A 14,576-nucleotide genomic window follows, 5' to 3' on the forward strand; every position below is an offset into this window, starting at 1 on the left:
ATAGCATCCCTAAATTGAGATAGGTGGAATCAAGAGATTTGTTACTAGTGGAACCAATACACGAAGGTCGTCAAGCAACTGCATACTTATTCATCTCATCAACATCAGTGAAACAGAAGCTACGTGATTCCTTAAAACAGCTAATGAAATTAGGATATGATCTAAGTGAAATTGAAGCAGCCAGAGCTACACAAAAATCTGAACGCTGGAAAGCCAGCTCTTCCTACCGCAACTTAGGGAAAAGAACAGACTCCTCTAAAGACTCTAGATCTCGTGAAAAGAAGATTCAAAAACAAGTATTGGGGCAGAAAAACAACATAAAACCCCTACCACTAGACACAGAAAAGACATTTAGTGTGGAAAGGAGAAGTTCTCGACCAGAAGCTGCAAGAAAATTGGAAACATCTCGCTCATCTACAACCGACGATAAAGGAAGATTGAATGAGTCAATAACAAAATACGAAAGAAATCCAAGAGGCCCATCAATACAAATTAAAAGAACATGTACGCAGAATGTGAAAACATCGCAAAAAGATGGAAAAGACAAAGAAAAATCAAATCCTTTGCAAAATCTCTGGGCCTGGCTTCCCAAAGCCTTGACCACACAAAAGAAATAGCAACTCGTTTCCACAAAGCTCTACGACGACTCAACAAGAGGAACAAACATCGAACGAGCCAAACTAGGCTTGTGGAATACCCGTGGATTTAAGCACCTTACAGTACAGAGTGATGTTGACCTGCATTCTTTCGACATCCTGTGTTTACAGGAGACTTGGTTAACTACAAAGCCCACCCTAGACGGATATGATATAGCCTTTGAAACAGCAAAAAAGGGATCTAAGGGGAGACCCTCCTCGGGTTTGTTAATCGCAATCAGAAATGGAAAAGGAATGAAATTGTTAAACATCTTGACGTCATCATTACTTATGATCTCAGTACAGATAAAATGGAACTACTGGAACACTATAACGACCAAATTAGTGACAACATCTCTGATTATCATAAATCTGTACTGGAACCCGGACGCCATTTCGGATAAAGACTTTCTGGACTCAGTAGGAAAAGAAATTGACAAGGCTTACATTGAATACTCTGAGGTCCATCTACTTATCTGCAGAGATTTAAACGCTGTATGTGCTAAGAAATTTTCAAGCAAGGCGAGAACAAAGGCCGAACTGAGAGGGGAAAAATGGTCAGCCTTGATGAAATTAAAAAATCTTGAAAACGTGGCCACGTCTTTTCAAACGACAAATCTGCCTCCAACATGGGAAGGTAGAAATGCTATGGCCACAATTGATTACATCTATGCTTAATCCACTCTACTGCCGATCATTGCATCCTTTGACATCCAAAAAACGAAGGCGAGTGATCACAATCTGCTATGCCTAACTTGGTCAGCCACTGCAACCGAAAAAACAATGTGCGCCCCAAAGTTTAAAACGAATCCTAAAGGAAATCGGCTCGCCTTGAGTCAAAAAAATGTTATCTCCTTAACTACCAACTACATTAAACGAGATCTGTGGGAAGGCGCCTTTGTACAACCGGACTATAGTGACCTGCTAAACGTTTTCACAAAACCTAAAATTAAAAACGGTGCATCTACGAACAAGTCAATACATACGTATGACCAAATTTTGGTCATTAGAAGAGGAAAACTCAGAAAGCTAAAGAGAAGATACATGAAATCCGGTTTAAACATCGACAAACAAGACTGGACCTGTGAACTAAGGACCTACAAGTCCTGGTTGATAGAGCGTCGACACATCATGTATCAAAAGGACTCAGAAGACATGCTACGGTGTGTGTCCTCCAAAAATCCCCGAGATTTCTGGGCTCTGATAAATGCGACTGATCAAATCAACTCAGATGTCCTGATCAATGGTATTTCGGAAGCAAAGTGGAAAATCCATTTTGAAAACCTCTTCTTTGATGTCGCTGCAAATAACATCATTATCCAGGAACAAAACCAATCTTTGTGGGTGGAGCTCCATGACGCAGAAGATATTTTATACATCTTGAAAAAGTTGAAAAACTCAAGAGCCCCTGGGCCGGACAGCCTGACCAACATGCACTTAAAAGAACATCCGGAGGTCTGGTCAAAGTTTATAAGTGCAGTCATTCGAAGAGTGACCACAGTGAAAGCTCTGCCAAAATCCTGGAGAAACGCGGTGATTGTCCCTATTTTCAAGAAGGGGGTGAGAGATGATCCCAGAAATTTTCGACCAATCGCTTTGCTAAATGTGATCGGCAAGGTTTATGGATCTCTACTCCTTAAACACTTCCAAAAATGGGTAGAGAACACGCCATGTAACAACCCGTTTCAATCTGGGTTCAAAAAGAACGTGGGAACAACTACCAACATTCTCATGGTTAACATTCTAAAAAGCAAGTCACTTGCTGGTGGCCCACGAACCTATATGGCTTTCATCGATCTTAGCCAAGCGTTCGACCAGGTAAATAGATCAAGGCTTTGGGAAAAGGTAAGGGTCTGGAAGTGTCCAGCAAGCATATTACAACCACTCATAGCCCTCCATACGGCCACTAGAATCCAAGTGAGGCTTGACCACCAAGGAACACTCTCTGACGAGATCCCTACAAACCGAGGAGTCAAGCAAGGATGCCCGTTGGCCCCGGCGCTCTTTTTGACCTTCATAGGGGACTATAAAGAAACGGAGCACATGGTTCGATCCTTCCATCCACAAATTGGAAACACGAAAATCTCAAGAATTTTATATGCGGACGATATAATCATTGTAGACCAGACAGCAATAGGGTTACAAAGAAAACTGACCAACCTTGCTGCATATATCGCCGCAAATGGCTTGGAGATAAACAAGCCAAAGACTAAGATTCTGTTCTTTGGCAAAGGAAAAATAAAAAACGACCTTTTCACATGGACTTTGGAAGGAGAACCTATCGAGAAGGTGACAGAATTTAAATATCTGGGTATCATGGTGGATAACACGCCAAAGGAAAACGCCATGCAAAAACAACTCCTGAGAAAAACAAAGAGTTTAATATCTCAAGCCAAAGCAATAGACAAGAAATTTGGCCGTTTTTCTCTCATACCAGTTATAGAATTTTACAAAACCAAGGTCATACCTACACTTGTGTATGGAGCTGAAGCTATGCCTGGCCTTCCAAAAAAAATCTGGCCCATGATAGAAAGCCAATATTGGAGAGAAGTTTTAAATCTACCGAGTTCCACACCTCTGGTCTTAATAAGACACGAAATGAGCCAGCTCTCGATGACCGCATTAGTAGAAAGGAACACCATGATGCTTTTCAGAAAATTACTTCTTGAAAAACGCTCGAAACTACTAGATGCGATAAATGCAGAAGCTGAAAGCGGTTGCTCCGCTGTCCTGACCCAGTGGTACAAGGATCAAGAATTTAAACTGGATAAAATAAATTGCTCAAAAAAAGACCTGGTGGAAAATCCAATGAAAATTCAAAAGAAACTAAACGAGCTTGATTGGGTCAACACCTTGGAACAAGCAGGTTCTTACAAACTGGTGGCCGATCTACCACTCATAACCTTTAAATTACACGAACTCCAACCTTTTGTGAAAAGATATCCTGATCGTAAATTGAGGAATACTTTTTTAAGAGCTCGTCTTAACTTACTCCACACTAATGAAATTCTCAAGATAAGAGGTCTAGCAACAACAAACAAATGCAGATTCTGCAAAGACCCAGTGGTGGTAGAGACCACAAGACACCTACTCCTAACTTGTCCAGGCGTAGAGCTTATAAGAAATTCTTATCTGAAGACGATGTTAGCAGCGGCACATACCTTCGACGAAGAGATTTGGTGGGCCAGGTTAATCGGAGGTGGGCGTACTACATGGGTTACTGCAACTGCTAAAATCTTGGACACAATACTCGCGACTGCAAACAAAGAAGAAGTGCAGAGCAAACTGTAAACTGCAAACTGTAAACTTTAATAATCCAGAAATGAAGAGTTTGAACAAAAAACCTTTTAAAAACCTTTTAGGTTAAAGAAAGTATAAAAAAAAAAAAAATAGATTAGGGGTTAGGGCCGGAAGAGGGAGGTAGAGAGAGTGGGGTTAGGGTTGGGTTAGGGTGGGTGGGGCTAGAGAGAGTAGAGGTTGGGTGAGTGGGGGTGGTCTTATAGGGCTAGAGGGAGTGGGGGTAGAGAGAGTGTTATGTTATGTTATGTTGATTTATACCATGCACCGCTACCACCCGAGGGCAGTCTCCAGGCGCTCACGTGGCTCTGCAAGAGAAGAGGGCAGGGTGTATTAGTGAGGATAGGTTCAGAACTAGGAGGAACTGGCATCTGTGTGCATTGCCTTGCATGTTGGAGTTGGTTTGGAGGCCCGCTTGTACTAACCGTATGGGTAGGACTCAGTGCTCAGATGTGTGCCAGTGTTTGAGTTGAGTGTGTGGTCATATGATGTTAGAGTGGGGTTGCGGTCATGCACACTGGTTAGTTGTATCCATAAATGGGTCCAGAGTCGCAAATGACTGTTAGGTATTTTATTGTATTTTGTTGGTGTGCATGATGTAGTGTTGTGGGATTTATGGACTATGTGCAAGATAAGAGTATGTTCCCTATAAGGTTACTTCCAGATTCTCAGAGAGTTGGTTGAGTGTGAGGATTAGATTTATCCTCAGTGTGTCTATATGTAGTGTGGCTAGCCCCTATTCATGTATAGTGGCACTGGTTATGTTGGAGGACCAGGAAGGGGGAATTGGTTAGTACTTCAGTTAGTTTGACAGTGCATCTGAAGTGCGTCTTTGGTTTCTGCTCATGGTACCTTCCCGTGTTCTTGGTTGTGGTCCACCGGCCAGACCCACCTCCTCTACAAGCGCGGACGCTGACTTCGCCTACGGATTTGAGGGCAGGGGTTGGTTGTACCACTTGTGTTCCTAGTTACTTGGCTGGGGTATGTAGGGGAGTTGCGTTTGGCCTGTTGTGTGGTTGGCTGTTAAATGGGCGCAGAGCTGGTATTATAATACATTTGAGGAGGTGGTAAACTACCGGGTGAACCTAGTTATGAGGGTGAGCAATTATTATCATTATTGTGAGGCATGTCTCGGGTGGGCGGGAATGTGGGCAGCGCGTTATTCTAGACCTCATTGGTTTCACCGCTGTTATCTGTGACCGTGTCGCTTGTCTTTCTTTTGGACTGCAATGCTGTTCTTTTTGCTGCTGTTGTCCTTTAGCGCTTGTCATTGTCTGATGAAAAACCAGTTTTTTTGTTGTTTCCTGAAGGTGATGTGGTCTTCTGTGGTTCTAATTTCTTTTGGCATGGTGTTCCATAGGTTAGCAATTAGGAGTGAGAATGCTGTTCCTCTGAATTTCCTCTTTTCATATTGTTTTGTCTCTGTAGGTCGTTGCTTGATCTTATATCCCTTCTTTGTTGGTAGCTGCTGATCTTTGCCTGGAGGAATTTGGCTACTTGTCTGTGCAGGGATTAATGGGCAATGCAGAGGGCTTTGAATTTGATGCATTTTTTGACTGGTAGCCAATGGAGGCTTCTCAAAGCTGGAGTGATGTGGTCTCTTCTGTGTAATCTTAATAGATTCCTGGCTGCAGTGTTTTGAACCTGTTAGAGTTTCTTGGTGAGTCATTCCAGCATTCCTAGGTAGGGTCTGTTTTTGTAGTCAATTCTTGTTAGCATCAGGGATGTGATTGTGAGGGTTCTGTGAGGAAAGGAGAGATATTGGACCATCCCCCTGAGTAGTCTTAGGAGGTAGAAGTACTTTATAGTGATGGTGCTAACTTGCGGTACAGTGATTGTCCGTTTCCCATGAGTATTCCTAGGTTATTTACCACGTTGGAAGTCTCTGGTTGTGTTCCTATGCAAGTCGGCCATTCTAGTTGTGGGTTGTGCTTCCTGTGGGTGAGATCATTATTTCCGTGTTGACCGGGTTCAGTTTGAGGTTGTTTGTTTTCATCCAGTTGTAGATGTTTGTGAGACAGTTGTTGGGGCTATTGTTTGGTTCCTGGGTTGTGATCTTCTTCACAATCAGCTGTGTGTCCTCTGCTTAGTTTAGGCAATTAGTCTGTGGCTTCGAATGATTTTCATCAGGTGGGACATGTAGATGTTGAAGAGCAGGAGGGGAGGCTGGATCCCCGTGAAACTTCATAGGAGATGTGGTTGGTGTATGAGGTGAAAGGTGGTAAGTAGGTTCTTTTGGGTTGATATTTGAGGAATGATGTAAGTCGGATGAGTGCAGATTCCTTTTGCCACATTCCAAAAGTCTTTTTATTAGAGTTGCATGGCTAATTTTGTCAAATGCCACCAATAAGTCCAATAGTATGAGGACAGATTGGTTGCCGTTGTCTGCATTTATGTTCTGGTCATCCCATAGTGATAGGAGTGCCGATTCTGTGCCTCCCATTGGTCTGAAGCCAACTTGCGAAGGGGTGAGTATTCAGTTTGTTTCAACATATTTAAGTAGGATCTTGTATACATGGTTCTCCAGGCTCTTCGCTTGGTAGGGCAAGTTGGAGGTAGAGCGGGTGGGTGGAGGTAGAGAGAGTTGGGGTAGGGTGGGTGGGTGGGGGTAGAGAGATGGTGGGGTAGGGTGTGTGAGTAAGGGTAGAGAGAGTGGGGGTAGGATGGGTGGGTAGGGATAGAGAGAGTCGGGGTAGTGTGGGTAGTTAGGCATAGAGAAAGTTGGGGTAAGATGGGTAGGTGAGTGAGGGTAGGGTGGGTATAGGGGTGGGGGTTTAGAGAATGAGACTTGGGTGGGTATGGTGTGGGGGTTGAGAGAATGAGGCTAGGGTGGATGAGGTCAAGTAAGTGGGGGTAGGGTCAGTGGGTAGGGGTAGAGAGAGTGGAGTTAGGGTGGGTGGCTGGGTGGAAGAGAGTGGGGTTATGGTGGGTGGCATGGCGTGAGAGTGGGGTTAGGGTTGGTGGGTGGGGGAGAGAGAGTGTGGTAGAATGGGTGCTTGTAGCGAGAATGGAGGTAGGGTGGGTGGGGGTAGAGAGAGTGGAGGTGGGGTGGGTGGGTGGGGGTGGAGTTAGTGGAGGTGGGGTGGGTGGGGGTAGAGAGAGTGGAGGTGGGGTGGTTGGGTGTAGGTAGAGAGAGTGGAGGTGGGGTGGGTGGGTGGGGGCAGAGAGAGTGGAGGTGGGGTGGGTGGGTGGGGGCAGAGAGAGTGGAGGTGGGGTGGGTGGGTGGGGGCAGAGAGAGTGGAGGTGGGTGGGTGATGTCAGAGAGAGTGGAGCTGTTTGTAGAGAGAGTGGAGGTGGGGTGGGTGGGTGGGGGTAGAGAGAGTGGAGGTGGGGTGGGTGGGTGGGGGTAGAGAGAGTGGAGGTGGGGTGGGTGGGTGGGGGTAGAGAGAGTGGAGGTGGGGTGGGTGGGTGGGGGTAGAGAGAGTGGAGGTGGGGTGGGTGGGTGGGGGTAGAGAGAGTGGAGATGGGGTGGGTGGGTAGGGGTAGAGAGAGTGGAGGTGGGGTGGGTGGGTGGGGGTAGAGAGAGTGGAGGTGGGGTGGGTGGGTGGGGGTAGAGAGAGTGGAGGTGGGGTGGGTGGGTTTGGGTAGAGAGAGTGGAGGTGGGGTGGGTGGGTGGGGGTAGAGAGAGTGGAGGTGGGGTGGGTGGGTGGGGGTAGAGAGAGTGGAGGTGGGGTGGGTGGGTGGGGGTAGAGAAAGTGGAGGTTGGGTGGGTCGGGGTAGAGAGAGTGGAGGTGGGGTGGGGGGGTGGCGGTAGAGAGAGTGGAGGTGGGGTGGGTGTAGAGACAGTGGAGGTGGGGTGGGTGGGGGTAGAGAGACTGGAGGTAGGCTGGGTGGGTGGGGGTAGAGAGAGTGGAGGTAGGGTGGGTGGTGGGGGTAGAGAGAGTGAAGGTAGGGTGGGTGGGAGTAGAGAGAGTGGAGGTAGGGTAGAGAGGGTGGGGTAGGGAGAGTAGAGGTAGGGTAGGGTGTGGGTAGAGAGAGCGGAGGTAGGGTGAGTGGGTAGGGTAGAGAGAGTGGAGGTAGGGTGAGTGGGTGGAGTTAGAGAGAGTGGAGATAGGGTGGCTGGGTGTAGAGAGAGTCAAGGTAGTGCGGGTGAGTGGGGGTGGAGAGAGTGGATTTAAGGTGGGTGGGGGTAGAGAGAGTGGAGATAGGGTGGGTGGGTTTTCGGGTGTAGAGAGAGTCAAGGTGGTGCAGGAGAGTGGGGGTAGAGAGTGGATGTAGGGTCGGTAGGTGGGGATAGAGAGGTTGGATGTAGGGTGGGTGGGTGGTGGTAGAGACAGTGCACGTAGGGTGGGTAGGTGATGGTTGAAAGAGTGGTGGTAGGGTGGGTAGTTAGGCATAGAGAAAGTTGGGGTAAGGTGGGTGGGTTAGTGACGGTAGGGTGGGTATAGGGGTGGGGGTTTAGAGAATGGGACTTGGATGGGTATGGGGTGGGGGTTGAGAGAATGGGGCTAGGGTGGATGAGGCCGAGTAAGTGGGGGTAGGGTCAGTGGGTAGGGGTAGAGAGAGTGGAGTTAGGGTGGGTGGCTGGGTGAAAGAGAGTGGGGTTATGGTGGGTGGCATGGCATGAGAGTGGGGTTAGGGTTGGTTGGTGGGGGAGAGAGAGTGGGGTAGAGTGGGTGCTTGTAGCGAGAATGGAGGTAGGGTGGGTGGGGGTAGAGAGGGGAGGTAGGGTGGGTGGGTGGGGTAGAGAGTGGAGGTAGGGTGAGTGAGGTAGAGAGAGTGTGGTGGTAGGGTGGGGGTAGAGAGAGTGGAGGTGGGGTGGGTGGGTGGGGGTAGAGAGAGTGGAGGTGGGGTGGGTGAGTGGAGGTGGGGTGGGTGGGTGACGGTAGAGAGAGTGGAGGTGGGGTGGGTGAGTGGAGGTGGGGTCGGTGTGTGGGCTTTGGAAAGAGTGGAGATGGGGTGGGTGGGTGGGGGTAGAGAGAGTGGAGATGGGGTGGGTGGGTGGGGGTAGAGAGAGTGGAGGTGGGGTGGGTGAGTGGAGGTGGGGTGGGTGGGTGGGGGTAGAGAGAGTGGAGGTGGGGTGGGTGAGTGGAGGTGGGGTCGGTGGGTGGGCTTTAGAAAGAGTGGAGATGGGGTGGGTGGGGGTAGAGAGAGTGGAGATGGGGTGGGAGGGTGGGGGTAGAGAGAGTGGAGGTGGGGTGGGTGGGTGGGGGTAGAGAGAGTGGAGGTGGGGTGGGTGGGTGGGGGTAGAGAGAGTGGAGGTGGGGTGGGTGGGTGGGGGTAGAGAGAGTGGAGGTGGGGTGGGTGGGTGGGGGTAGAGAGAGTGGAGGTGGGGTGGGTGGGTGGGGGTAGAGAGAGTGGAGGTGGGGTGGGTAGTGGGGGTAGAGAGAGTGGAGGTGGGGTGGGTGGGTGCCGGTAGAGAGAGTGGAGGTGGGTGGGTGGGGGCAGAGAGAGTGGAGGTGGAGTGGGTGGGTGGGGGTAGAGAGACTGGAGGTAGGGTGGGTGGGTGGGGGTAGAGAGAGTTGAGGTAGGGTGGGTGGGAGTAGAGAGAGTGGAGGTAGGGTAGAGTGGGTGGGGGTAGGGAGAGTAGAGGTAGGGTAGGGTGTGGGTAGAGAGAGTGGAGGTAGTGTGAGTGGGTGGGGTAGAGAGAGTGGAGGTAGGGTGAGTGGGTGGAGGTAGAGAGAGTGGAGATAGGGTGGGTGGGTGTAGAGAGAGTCAAGGTAGTGCGGGTGAGTGGGGGTGAAGAGAGTGGATGTAAGGTGGGTGGTGGTCGAGAGAGTGGAGATAGGGTGGGTGGGTGTTAGAGACAGTGCACGTAGGGTGGGTGGGTGGGGGCAGAGAGAGTGGAGGTGGGTGGGTGATGTCAGAGAGAGTGGAGCTGTTTGTAGAGAGAGTGGAGGTGGGGTGGGTGGGTGGGGGTAGAGAGAGTGGAGGTGGGGTGGGTGGGTGGGGGTAGAGAGAGTGGAGGTGGGGTGGGTGGGTGGGGGTAGAGAGAGTGGAGGTGGGGTGGGTGGGTGGGGGTAGAGAGAGTGGAGGTGGGGTGGGTGGGTGGGGGTAGAGAGAGTGGAGATGGGGTGGGTGGGTAGGGGTAGAGAGAGTGGAGGTGGGGTGGGTGGGTGGGGGTAGAGAGAGTGGAGGTGGGGTGGGTGGGTTTGGGTAGAGAGAGTGGAGGTGGGGTGGGTGGGTGGGGGTAGAGAGAGTGGAGGTGGGGTGGGTGGGTGGGGGTAGAGAGAGTGGAGGTGGGGTGGGTGGGTGGGGGTAGAGAAAGTGGAGGTTGGGTGGGTCGGGGTAGAGAGAGTGGAGGTGGGGTGGGGGGGTGGCGGTAGAGAGAGTGGAGGTGGGGTGGGTGTAGAGACAGTGGAGGTGGGGTGGGTGGGGGTAGAGAGACTGGAGGTAGGCTGGGTGGGTGGGGGTAGAGAGAGTGGAGGTAGGGTGGGTGGTGGGGGTAGAGAGAGTGAAGGTAGGGTGGGTGGGAGTAGAGAGAGTGGAGGTAGGGTAGAGAGGGTGGGGTAGGGAGAGTAGAGGTAGGGTAGGGTGTGGGTAGAGAGAGCGGAGGTAGGGTGAGTGGGTAGGGTAGAGAGAGTGGAGGTAGGGTGAGTGGGTGGAGTTAGAGAGAGTGGAGATAGGGTGGCTGGGTGTAGAGAGAGTCAAGGTAGTGCGGGTGAGTGGGGGTGGAGAGAGTGGATTTAAGGTGGGTGGGGGTAGAGAGAGTGGAGATAGGGTGGGTGGGTTTTCGGGTGTAGAGAGAGTCAAGGTGGTGCAGGAGAGTGGGGGTAGAGAGTGGATGTAGGGTCGGTAGGTGGGGATAGAGAGGTTGGATGTAGGGTGGGTGGGTGGTGGTAGAGACAGTGCACGTAGGGTGGGTAGGTGATGGTTGAAAGAGTGGTGGTAGGGTGGGTAGTTAGGCATAGAGAAAGTTGGGGTAAGGTGGGTGGGTTAGTGACGGTAGGGTGGGTATAGGGGTGGGGGTTTAGAGAATGGGACTTGGATGGGTATGGGGTGGGGGTTGAGAGAATGGGGCTAGGGTGGATGAGGCCGAGTAAGTGGGGGTAGGGTCAGTGGGTAGGGGTAGAGAGAGTGGAGTTAGGGTGGGTGGCTGGGTGAAAGAGAGTGGGGTTATGGTGGGTGGCATGGCATGAGAGTGGGGTTAGGGTTGGTTGGTGGGGGAGAGAGAGTGGGGTAGAGTGGGTGCTTGTAGCGAGAATGGAGGTAGGGTGGGTGGGGGTAGAGAGGGGAGGTAGGGTGGGTGGGTGGGGTAGAGAGTGGAGGTAGGGTGAGTGAGGTAGAGAGAGTGTGGTGGTAGGGTGGGGGTAGAGAGAGTGGAGGTGGGGTGGGTGGGTGGGGGTAGAGAGAGTGGAGGTGGGGTGGGTGAGTGGAGGTGGGGTGGGTGGGTGACGGTAGAGAGAGTGGAGGTGGGGTGGGTGAGTGGAGGTGGGGTCGGTGTGTGGGCTTTGGAAAGAGTGGAGATGGGGTGGGTGGGTGGGGGTAGAGAGAGTGGAGATGGGGTGGGTGGGTGGGGGTAGAGAGAGTGGAGGTGGGGTGGGTGAGTGGAGGTGGGGTGGGTGGGTGGGGGTAGAGAGAGTGGAGGTGGGGTGGGTGAGTGGAGGTGGGGTCGGTGGGTGGGCTTTAGAAAGAGTGGAGATGGGGTGGGTGGGGGTAGAGAGAGTGGAGATGGGGTGGGAGGGTGGGGGTAGAGAGAGTGGAGGTGGGGTGGGTGGGTGGGGGTAGAGAGAGTGGAGGTGGGGTGGGTGGGTGGGGGTAGAGAGAGTGGAGGTGGGGTGGGTGGGTGGGGGTAGAGAGAGTGGAGGTGGGGTGGGTGGGTGGGGGTAGAGAGAGTGGAGGTGGGGTGGGTGGGTGGGGGTAGAGAGAGTGGAGGTGGGGTGGGTAGTGGGGGTAGAGAGAGTGGAGGTGGGGTGGGTGGGTGCCGGTAGAGAGAGTGGAGGTGGGTGGGTGGGGGCAGAGAGAGTGGAGGTGGAGTGGGTGGGTGGGGGTAGAGAGACTGGAGGTAGGGTGGGTGGGTGGGGGTAGAGAGAGTTGAGGTAGGGTGGGTGGGAGTAGAGAGAGTGGAGGTAGGGTAGAGTGGGTGGGGGTAGGGAGAGTAGAGGTAGGGTAGGGTGTGGGTAGAGAGAGTGGAGGTAGTGTGAGTGGGTGGGGTAGAGAGAGTGGAGGTAGGGTGAGTGGGTGGAGGTAGAGAGAGTGGAGATAGGGTGGGTGGGTGTAGAGAGAGTCAAGGTAGTGCGGGTGAGTGGGGGTGAAGAGAGTGGATGTAAGGTGGGTGGTGGTCGAGAGAGTGGAGATAGGGTGGGTGGGTGTTAGAGACAGTGCACGTAGGGTGGGTGGGTGGTGGTTGAGAGAGTGGAGGTAGGGTGGGTGGAGGCAGAGAGAGTGGAGTCAGGGTGGGTGTGTGGGGGAGAGTATAGGTAGGGTGGGTGGGGGAGAGAGGAGGTAGCGTGGGTGGGGTAGAGAGAGTGGAGGTAGGGTGGGTGGGTGGGGGTAGTGATAGTGGTGGTAGGGTTGGTGGGGGTAGAGAGAGTGGGGGTAGAGAGAGTAGAGGTAGGGTGGGTGGGTGGGGGGTAGAGAGAGTAGAGGTAGGGTGGGTGGGTGGGGGGTAGAGAGAGTAGAGGTAGGGTGGGTGGGTGGAGGTAGAGAAAGTAGAGGTAGGGTGGGTGGGTGGGGGTAGAGAGTGTGGAGGTAGGGTAGAGAGGGTGGGGTAGAGAGTGGATGTAGGGTGGGTGGGTGGGAATAGAGAGGTTGGATGTAGGGTCGGTGGGTGTTGTTAGTGACAGTGCACGTATGGTTGAGAGAGTGGAGGTAGGGTGGGTGGAGGCAGAGAGAGTGGAGGCAGGGTGGGTGTGTGGGGGAGAGTATAGGTAGGGTGGGTGGGGGAGAGAGGAGGTAGGGTGGGTGGGGTAGAGAGAGTGTAGGTAGGGTGGGTGGGTGGGGGTAGTGATAGTGGTGGTAGGGTTGGTGGGGGTAGAGAGAGTGGGGGTAGAGAGAGTAGAGGTAGGGTGGGTGGGGGTAGAGAGAGTAGAGGTAGGGTGGGTGGGTGTGGGGTAGAGAGAGTAGAGGTAGGGTGGGTGGGTGGGGGTAGAGAGAGTAGAGGTAGGGTGGGTGGGTGGGGGTAGAGAGAGTGGAGGTAGGGTAGAGAGGGTGGGGGTAGGGAGAGTAGAGGTAGGGTAGGGTGTGGGTAGAGAGAGTGGAGGTAGGGTGAGTGGGTGGGGTAGAGAAAGTGGAGGTAGGGTGAGTGGGTGGAGTTAGAGAGAGTGGAGATAGGGTGGGTGGGTGCAGAGAGAGTCAAGGTAGTGTGGGTGAGTGGGGGTGGAGAGAGAGGATGTAAGGTGGGTGGGGGTAGAGAGAGTGGAGATAGGGTGGGTGGGTTTTCGGGTGTAGAGAGAGTCAAGGTGGTGCAGGAGAGTGGGGGTAGAGAGTGGATGTAGGGTCGGTAGGTGGGGATAGAGAGGTTGGATGTAGGGTGGGTGGGTGGTGGTAGAGACAGTGCACGTAGGGTGGGTGGGTGGTGGTTGAGAGAGTGGTGGTAGGGTGGGTAGTTAGGCATAGAGAAAGTTGGGGTAAGGTGGGTGGGTAAGTGAGGGTAGGTTGGGTATAGGGGTGGGGGTTTAGAGAATGGGACTTGGGTGGGTATGGGGTGGGGGTTGAGAGAATGGGGCTAGGGTGGATGAGGTCGAGTAAGTGGGGGTAGGGTCAGTGGGTAGGGGTAGAGAGAGTGGAGTTAGGGTGGGTGGCTGGGTGAAAGAGAGTGGGGTTATGGTGGGTGGCATGGCATGAGAGTGGGGTTAGGGTTGGTTGATGGGGGAGAGAGAGTGGGGTAGAGTGGGTGCTTGTAGCGAGAATGGAGGTAGGGTGGGTGGGGGTAGAGAGGGGAGGTAGGGTGGATGGGTGGGGTAGAGAGCGGAGGTAGAGTGAGTGAGGTAGAGAGAGTGGTGGTAGGGTGGGGGTAGAGAGAGTGGAGGTGGGGTGGGTGGGTGGGGGTAGAGAGAGTGGAGGTGGGGTGGGTGGGTGGGGGTAGAGAGAGTGGAGGTGGGGTGGGTGAGTGGAGGTGGGGTGGGTGGGTGGGGGTAGAGAGAGTGGAGATGGGGTGGGTGGGTGGGGGTAGAGAGAGTGGAGATGGGGCGGGTGGGTGGGGGTAGAGAGAGTGGAGATGGGGCGGGTGGGTGGGGGTAGAGAGAGTGGAGATGGGGTGGGTGGGGGTAGAGAGAGTGAAGATGGGGTGGGTGGGTGGAGGTAGAGAGAGTGGAGGTGGGGTGGGTGGGTGGAGGTGGGGGTAGAGAGAGTGGAGGAGGGTGGGTAGGTGGGGTAGAGAGAGTGGAGGTGGGGTGGGTGGGTGCCGGTAGAGAGAGTGGAGGTGGGTGGGGGTAGAGAGAGTGGAGGTGGAGTGGGTGGGTGGGGGTAGAGAGAGTGGAGGTGGAGTTGGTGGGTGGGGGTAGAGAGACTGGAGGTAGGGTGGGTGGGTGGGGATAGAGAGAGTTGAGGTAGGGTGGGTGGTGGGGGTAGAGAGAGTGGCGATAGTGTGGGTGGGATTAGAGAGATTGGAGGTAGGGTAGAGTGGGTGGGGGTAGGGAGAGTAGAGGTAGGGTAGGGTGTGGGTAGAGAGAGTGGATGTAGGGTGAGTGGGTGGGGTAGAGAGAGTGGAGGTACGGTGAGTGGGTGGAGGTAGAGAGAGTGGAGATAGGGTGGGTGGGTGTA

Source organism: Ambystoma mexicanum, chromosome 12, assembly GCF_040938575.1.
Source record: "Ambystoma mexicanum isolate Mex_15411 chromosome 12, UKY_AmexF1_1, whole genome shotgun sequence".
Taxonomy (NCBI): Eukaryota; Metazoa; Chordata; class Amphibia; order Caudata; family Ambystomatidae; genus Ambystoma; species Ambystoma mexicanum.